This window comes from Gossypium arboreum, chromosome 9 (assembly GCF_025698485.1).
Source record: "Gossypium arboreum isolate Shixiya-1 chromosome 9, ASM2569848v2, whole genome shotgun sequence".
Classification (NCBI taxonomy): Eukaryota; Viridiplantae; Streptophyta; class Magnoliopsida; order Malvales; family Malvaceae; genus Gossypium; species Gossypium arboreum.
In genome coordinates, this window is record NC_069078.1 from 79,241,938 (window position 1) to 79,249,599 (window position 7,662).

Sequence of the window (7,662 nt, forward strand, 5' to 3'; positions counted from 1 at the left end):
ACATATTATAAGAGAGAAAAGTAAATAAATAAATGACACACGAGTTGTTAGTGCAGTTCGGATAACAATCTTATTTTGTGAAGCTTTACTTAATCAATGATTTTATTCCACAAAGAAATCTAAAACCCTATTGTCTAAAGTCTAATCTACCCTTACAACATGGGATAATTGAAACCTTAACAAATAACCATAATTTTTACAATCACTCACTATAAAAACTTCACTTAAACAATGTTTTACTCCCCAAGAAAAGCTTAGATAAAGAGTAAAATAAAAACAAAGCTAAAACCCAATAAAAGCAAGAATGATAACTTCAACCAAAAGCACTCCAAAGATGCACCCAATGAGCATCAAGACAACCTATTTATAGGCTAAGATCGATAGCTTCTCTAAGTAATCTTGATGAAAAAAATTAATATTTTAAATTGAAAAATTATCCACAAAATCTTCTTATTGAAATTTGACAACAAAGCCTTCATTTCCAAGCAGGAAGGATCCTTCCGCATCCTCTTGAAATTTTCAAATTTTTTAATTTTATATATAAATTATCATATATTTTAAATTTAGTATTCACATAGTATAACAGTCACCCCCTTAGCCAAATAATAATTATCAAATATTAATGTATAATGGATTTTGAAAAACTAAACTTAATTACCCCATATGGACTTTATAACTAAATTTTAGAATTAATTGATTTGGCCCATACTCATATATATTAGGTGTAACGCCCCTAACCCTAATCCATCATCGGAATAGAGTTACGGAGCATTACCGGAGTTACCGATTTATTTATCAGATATTTTATTTCATCTAACGTTCATATTTGGAACCAATTAAAATCAAACATATTGTCCCTTAAACGTACTTATTTTTCTCGACATGTTTTACTTGAATTTATTACTTGTCTCAATTTACTTAATTTCCTTGTATCAACGTATCAAAGATAATCACATATTTACATGTCATGATAAATATCATTCTCTTGCCATTTCTTCATAAACATAAATTAGGTAATTCATTATATCGATATTTCATGCATTTAAAAATACAATTCAAGTTACACTAACTTACCTCGTTGCTTGTTCCTGTTTATAATTTCATTAATTCGATATCTTTTCTTTTCCACGTTCAAGTCTTGTATTCGAGTCATCTGGATCTTTATAAATAAATTTAATTTTCATTTTCATTTATTTTATGTTCTAATACATTCAATCAATGCTCTAAATAAAATTACCATTTTACCCCTAAACTTTTAATTAATGATAATTTCATCCTTAGGCTCAAAAAATTAAAATTCTTACAATTTAATCCTTATTTCCAGCCGTTGTTCTCATACAAATTGATAACAACCCATGAATTCTATAAAATATCAGAATTTTCCATAATTTCAATACTTTTCAATTTAATCCTTAAAACATGTTTTTCCCGATCTTGAACTAAATTAATAATTTCATTCAATTTTGCAATTTTAAATAATAAAATAATTCATTTCATGCAAATTTGTCATTTCTAATATTTTTACAAAATTACCCATAAATTTTTACTTTTATTCAATTTAGTCCTTGAGCCTAAAACATGCAAATTAGCCATGCTAGCTGAATATTCATACATATTTTCCTCCTTCTCTTTTCCATTTCACATCCTTAATTTATATAACATGCTACAAGTAACATTATCAATAATTTCACTATTTACTTATATATATATATATATATTCAAAACTGTCCATTTGCATCATAGTCACTAAATTATTTATATCTTGAGCTACAGAACTCGAAATTAAGATCCGCTAATTTTCCATGAAACTATACTTACATATATTCTTACCATAAAATTTTCAAAATTTTTGGTTTAACCAATAAGTACAGTTTATTCTTTAAAGTCACCCTTATTCTGCTGTCTGACAGTTCTGACCCTTCTTTACTAAAAATTAATTATCTCATTGTACAAGATTCGGAGGATGTTCTCATTTGTTTTTATTGAAAATAGACTCATTCAAGATTTTAAACATATAACTTTAAGAACCGAATGTATTTTTCTCCAATTTTTGATGATTTTCAAAAGTCAGAACAGGGGAACCCAAAATCATTCTAACCTTATCTCAAAAAATTTATTATATCTCATGATTCACAATTCCATTCCTTACACGGTTTCTTCTATAAGAAACTAGAATTAATAAGATTTAATTTAATATTTTATTTATTCTCTGATTCGATTTCTACAATTTTTGGTTATTTTTTAAAGTTAGACTACTGCTGCTACCCTAAACTGTTTTAGTGCAAAATGTTAATTATTAAGTTTATAACACTCTTATTTCATTTCTCTACAATATTTCCCACCACTTTCTCTTATTTCTATTCACTAATATATCAAGAACATAGAACCATATATAAGGAAACTCTACTTTAGCTTCATTTCCATGCTTTTTCAATAATATTAAACTTAAAAATACATGGAAATCTTGATGTTCTTACCTTATCTTATTGTTTCCAATCTTTTAACTTGAATTTTCTCTCTCCTCCAGCTTCTATTTCTTGAATCTAACTTGATATTCTAGCTTTCCAGAGTCTCTTTATTATTTTTCTCTCTTGGTAACCATGAAAATTCTTTTGATTTCTCAGTGAAAATAGTGAATTTTTTGTGAAAGGACTAAATTGTAAAGAATGAAAAGTTTTTTTCTTCTCTTCTCTTCTTTCTAACGTGGGATGCATTGACAATGATGGATGGTGTGTTGTTTTTTTTTCCACACACACACACACATATATATAGACTAAATAAAATAGTAAAATAATAAAATATCTTATTAAAATATTAAATAAATAATAATTATCTAATTAAATAATTATAAAATATCACCAACATCATCATTACTTTCTAGATTTCTCTCTCTTCCAATTGACCATTTTGCCCTTTGTGATCTTTTAAAATTTCATTCTTGAGTCATCACTTAATTTGGTAAAATTACAATTTAGTCCCTCATAATTCTTCACTATTCAATTTGGTCCTAATTCATCAATTTTCCTTGGTTTCTAGATCATTACACCCTTAAAATATTTGTACTATTATTCTTTCAACTTTTTCATATTTACACTTTAATCCTTCAAATTTTGAGTATTTACTCTTGGGCCACAAAACTTTTCTCACTTTTACAATTTAGTCCTTTCTTGAAACAATATGTCATAATATACTTCCCAGTAACATAACTCAATTTTCCTCTTCTTGTCATTTTATTTCATTATTTTACTATATTAAGGATAATATCTTGCTGTAGAGATTTTCAAGGTGTTACATTAAGTTAGTGACTTTCTTGTATTATGATCTGTATGTTTTGCTAAGGAATTATCTTCCTCTAGTAAGGTGCTGACACAGCCGAGAGAAATAGAAAAGAGTTCAGTGCTGAGATTAAGAGTACAAAGTAAAAAATACAAATTATCTTCCCAATAGCTATTTACACAAAAGACCTCTCGGTAAATATTTTTGCATAAATTATGTTTTCTATTTATTTGACTTTTTTTTCTCTTTCCTAATATGTTATTGTTTAATATATTATTACAGTCTTTAGGTTTTTCAATTAAATTATGGTTAACAAAAAGATTAATTTTTTTTTCAAGAAAAGAATGTCAAAAAGCAATAATAATCAATAAGCTCCTCAACCTTCTATTAATAGTGGAGAAAAATCAAATATTGGATCTTCCTAAGCTCTTAAACAAGATATTGAATCTTCCCAAGCTCCTGAACGAGATATCTAGTTTTCTCAAGTTCCTGAACTTCATCGTAATATGCCAAACCTCGAAACAAAGGAGTTTGATGCTTCTTCTTTAGAGCATGATCCAAGACTTTGAAAATCTATTTGGGATTACCCTCCAAATCAACAGGACAAAGTCCGTCGAGCTTACATTAAGTTTGAGCCATATCAACCAATTTCTCCAAGTGAGGCCCCAACATCTCCTCAGAATATTGATAAGAATGTACATTGATTTCTCCCATCTTGGTACATGTTATTCTCAATTTATCTCTAGTTTTCACCAAGTAAGAATGTTGCATATTGCCTTCCTTGTGTTCTCTTCAATAAGCCATTTAGGCATCATGGAAATACTTTTACGAGCCAATTATTTCAATTATGGAAGAAGGTCAATGAATAATTTAAATATCCTTTTGTTACTTGTAATACCCCAAAAATTTTTACAGTAAGATATTATCCTTGATATAGTAAAATAAGAAAATAAAGTGACAAAAAGGGAAATTTTGAGTTATGTCAAAATTGAGAAGTATATTATGATATATTAATTCAAGAAAGGACTAAATTGTAAAAGTGAAAAAAGTTTTGTTGCATAAGAGTAAATACTCAAAATTTGAGGGGTTAAAGTGTAAATATGAAAATTTTGAAGGACCAATAGTGTAAATATTTTAAGAGTGGAATGATCTAGAAACTAAGGAAAATGGATGAATTAGGACCAAATTGAATAGGTGAAGAACTCTAAGGGACTAAATTGTAATTTTACCAAATTAAATGATGACTCAATGATGGAATTTTAAAAGATACTAAAGGGAAAAATGGTCAATTAGAAGAGAGAAAAATCTAGAAAGCAATGATGATGTTGGAGATATTTTAGATTAAATAAATAAATAAATAATAGTTTATTAATATTTTAATTTAATTTTTAAATGATATTTTATTATTATTTTATTTAGTATATATAAGGAAAGAAAGATGAAGAATCATCATCTTTCCTTTCCCATGCAAACCAACGTAAGAGAAGAAGAAGAAAAGAAGTTTTATTTCTTTACAATTTAGTCCTTCCACCAAAAATTCATTATTTTCATCTAAAAATTGAAAGAATTTTCATAGCCATCAAGAGAGAAAGATAGCAAGGAGATGATGGGGAAAAAGAATATCAAGTTGGATTCAAGAAATAGAAGCTGGAGGAGAGAGAAAAATCAAGTTAAAGATTGAAGTCAATAAGAACAGGTAAGAACATCAAGATTTCAATATATTTTTAAGTTTAATATTGTTGAAAAAGCATGGAATTGATGTTGATTTAGAGTTTTCTTATATATGGTCTTATGTTCTTTTCATGTTAGTCAAGAGAAAATAAGAGAAAGTGATGAGAAATAGTGTAGAAAAGAAAATAAGGGTGTTATAAACATGATAATTAATATCTTGCACTAAAACAGTTTCGACGACGAGTCTGTAGTCTAAATTTGAAAAATTACCAAAAATTTAAAAATCTAATTATAGGATGAATAAAATATTAAATTAAATATTATTGAGTCTAGTTTCTTATAGAAGAAATTATGTAAGAAATGGAATTGTAAATCATGAGATATAATAAATTTTGTGAGACAATGTCAGAATAATTTCGGGTCCCCCTGTTCTGACTTTGAAAAATCATCAAAAATTGGATAAAAATAATTATGGGTTTAAATTTATATTTTTATAATCTTGAATGAGTCTATTTTAAATAGAAATAAATGAGAACATCATTCAAATTCTGTAAGAGGAGATAATTAATTTTTAGTGAAGAAGGGTCAGAACTGTCAGACAGTAGAACAGGGGTAAATTTAAAGAATAAAATGTACTTATTGGCTAAACAAACAATTCTGAAAATTTTATGGTAAGAATATATATGAGTATAGTTTTAGAAAAAATTAGCGGATCTTAATTTGGAGTTCTATAGCTCTAGATATAAATAATTTAGTGACTATGACGCAGATAGATAGCTTGAATATTCATAAAAGTAAATAATAAAAATTATGGATAATGTTACTTACAAGTGTGCTATATACATTAAGGATGTGAAATGGAGAGGAGGAGGAGGAAAAATATGTATGAATATTCATCTATCATGGCTAATTTGCATATTTTAGGCTCAGGGACTAAATTGAATAAAAGTAAAACTTTATGGGCAATTTTGTAAAAATATCATAAATGACCAAATTGCATGAAATGAATTATTTTATTATTCAAATTACAAAATTGAATGAAATTATTAATTTAGTTCAAGATTGGGGGAAAACATGTTTTAGGGATTAAATTGAAAAGTGTTGAAATTATGGAAAATTCTGATATTTTATAGAATTCATGGATTGTTATCAATATATATGAGAATAATAGATGGAAATAAGGATTAAATTGCAAGAATTTTATTTTCCTGACCCTAAGGATGAAATCGTTAATAATTAAAAGTTTAGGGGCAAAATGGTAATTTTGCCTAGAGCATTAATTAAATGCATTAGAATATGAAATCAATGAAAATGATGATCAAATTTATTTATAAAGATCCGGACGACTCAAATATGAGACTTGATCGTGGAAAAGAAAAGATATCGGATTAATGAAATTATAAACTCAAACAAGCAATTAGGTAAGTTTGTGTAACTTGAATTGTATTTTAAATACTTGAAATATGTGGTTATGTGATGAAAATATGATTTGAATGTTCAATTCATGATAATTGATGAAATATTGATAATACTCGATATAAATTGAAAACAAATCCCAGTTGAATGAAAGGAAAATTCAATAGATCTCTGAAAAGGAATTGACGGTAAAAAGGATCTAGCCCGGACGGGTGATCCTATTCTAATATAGCCCTCCCGAAGAATACGTGTAAAATGGATTTAGCCTGGACGGGTAATCCGAATTAGGGTCTGAATTTAGCCTGGAATGGTAATTCAGATCCAAGCTCATTAGAGTAATTGTCGTTGCAGGGGATTTAGCCTAGACTGGTAATCCCGAAAATACTCTATGAGTTTATATTACAGGGGATTTAGCCTGGACTGGTAATCCCACTATAAGGATGAGGTTCGCGGAAGTGTGCTCTCTGATATGAAATGTGTAAGACCATGGTTGAAAGATACCATGGCAACGTGATATGAAATGAATAAGACTATGGTTGAAAGGTACCATGGCAACGTGATATGAAATGAACAAGACCATGGTTGAAAGATACCATGGCAACATGACAGAAAATGAGTAAGACCATAGTTGAAAAACACTATGGTATCATGTCAAAGATAAATAAGACCGTGGATGGGAGATGCTATGACATCTGTTGAACAATTGATATTCAGGTAATATGTATCAGATGACGAATGGTTATATGAAATGGTTGTGTGAAATGTTTACAAGAACTGGTCATATGGAATATATGTACAAAATAGTTGTATGAAATAATTATGAAGATAGATAAACGAAATAAGTATAAGTACATGGAATATAATTTATGTTAAGTTTGATATAAACTATTACCGGAATAAATATACATAAAATATATGGAAATGATGGAGCATGAAATATTGATATAATGAAATGAATGATATATGCTTTTGAAGAAACGGTAAGAGCATGATATGTTTCATGACATGTACATATATGATTATCTTTGATATGTTGATACAAGGAAGTTGAGACTATTATTAAACTCAAGTGCGATATGTCGAGAAAATAGATATATCAATGTTGAATTTATATGAGATATGTGCAAGTATACTAACAATGTTGCTGTTTGATGCTTATACAAGTGCCAAACTGTTGATTGAATGGTAATATATTTATTTATATGATGCATTGAATCGGTAAGTATTTAAGTGAATTTTTTTAGGTGATCTGCAAATTTTAGTAATGCTCCGAAACCCTGTTTCGACGACGGATACGGG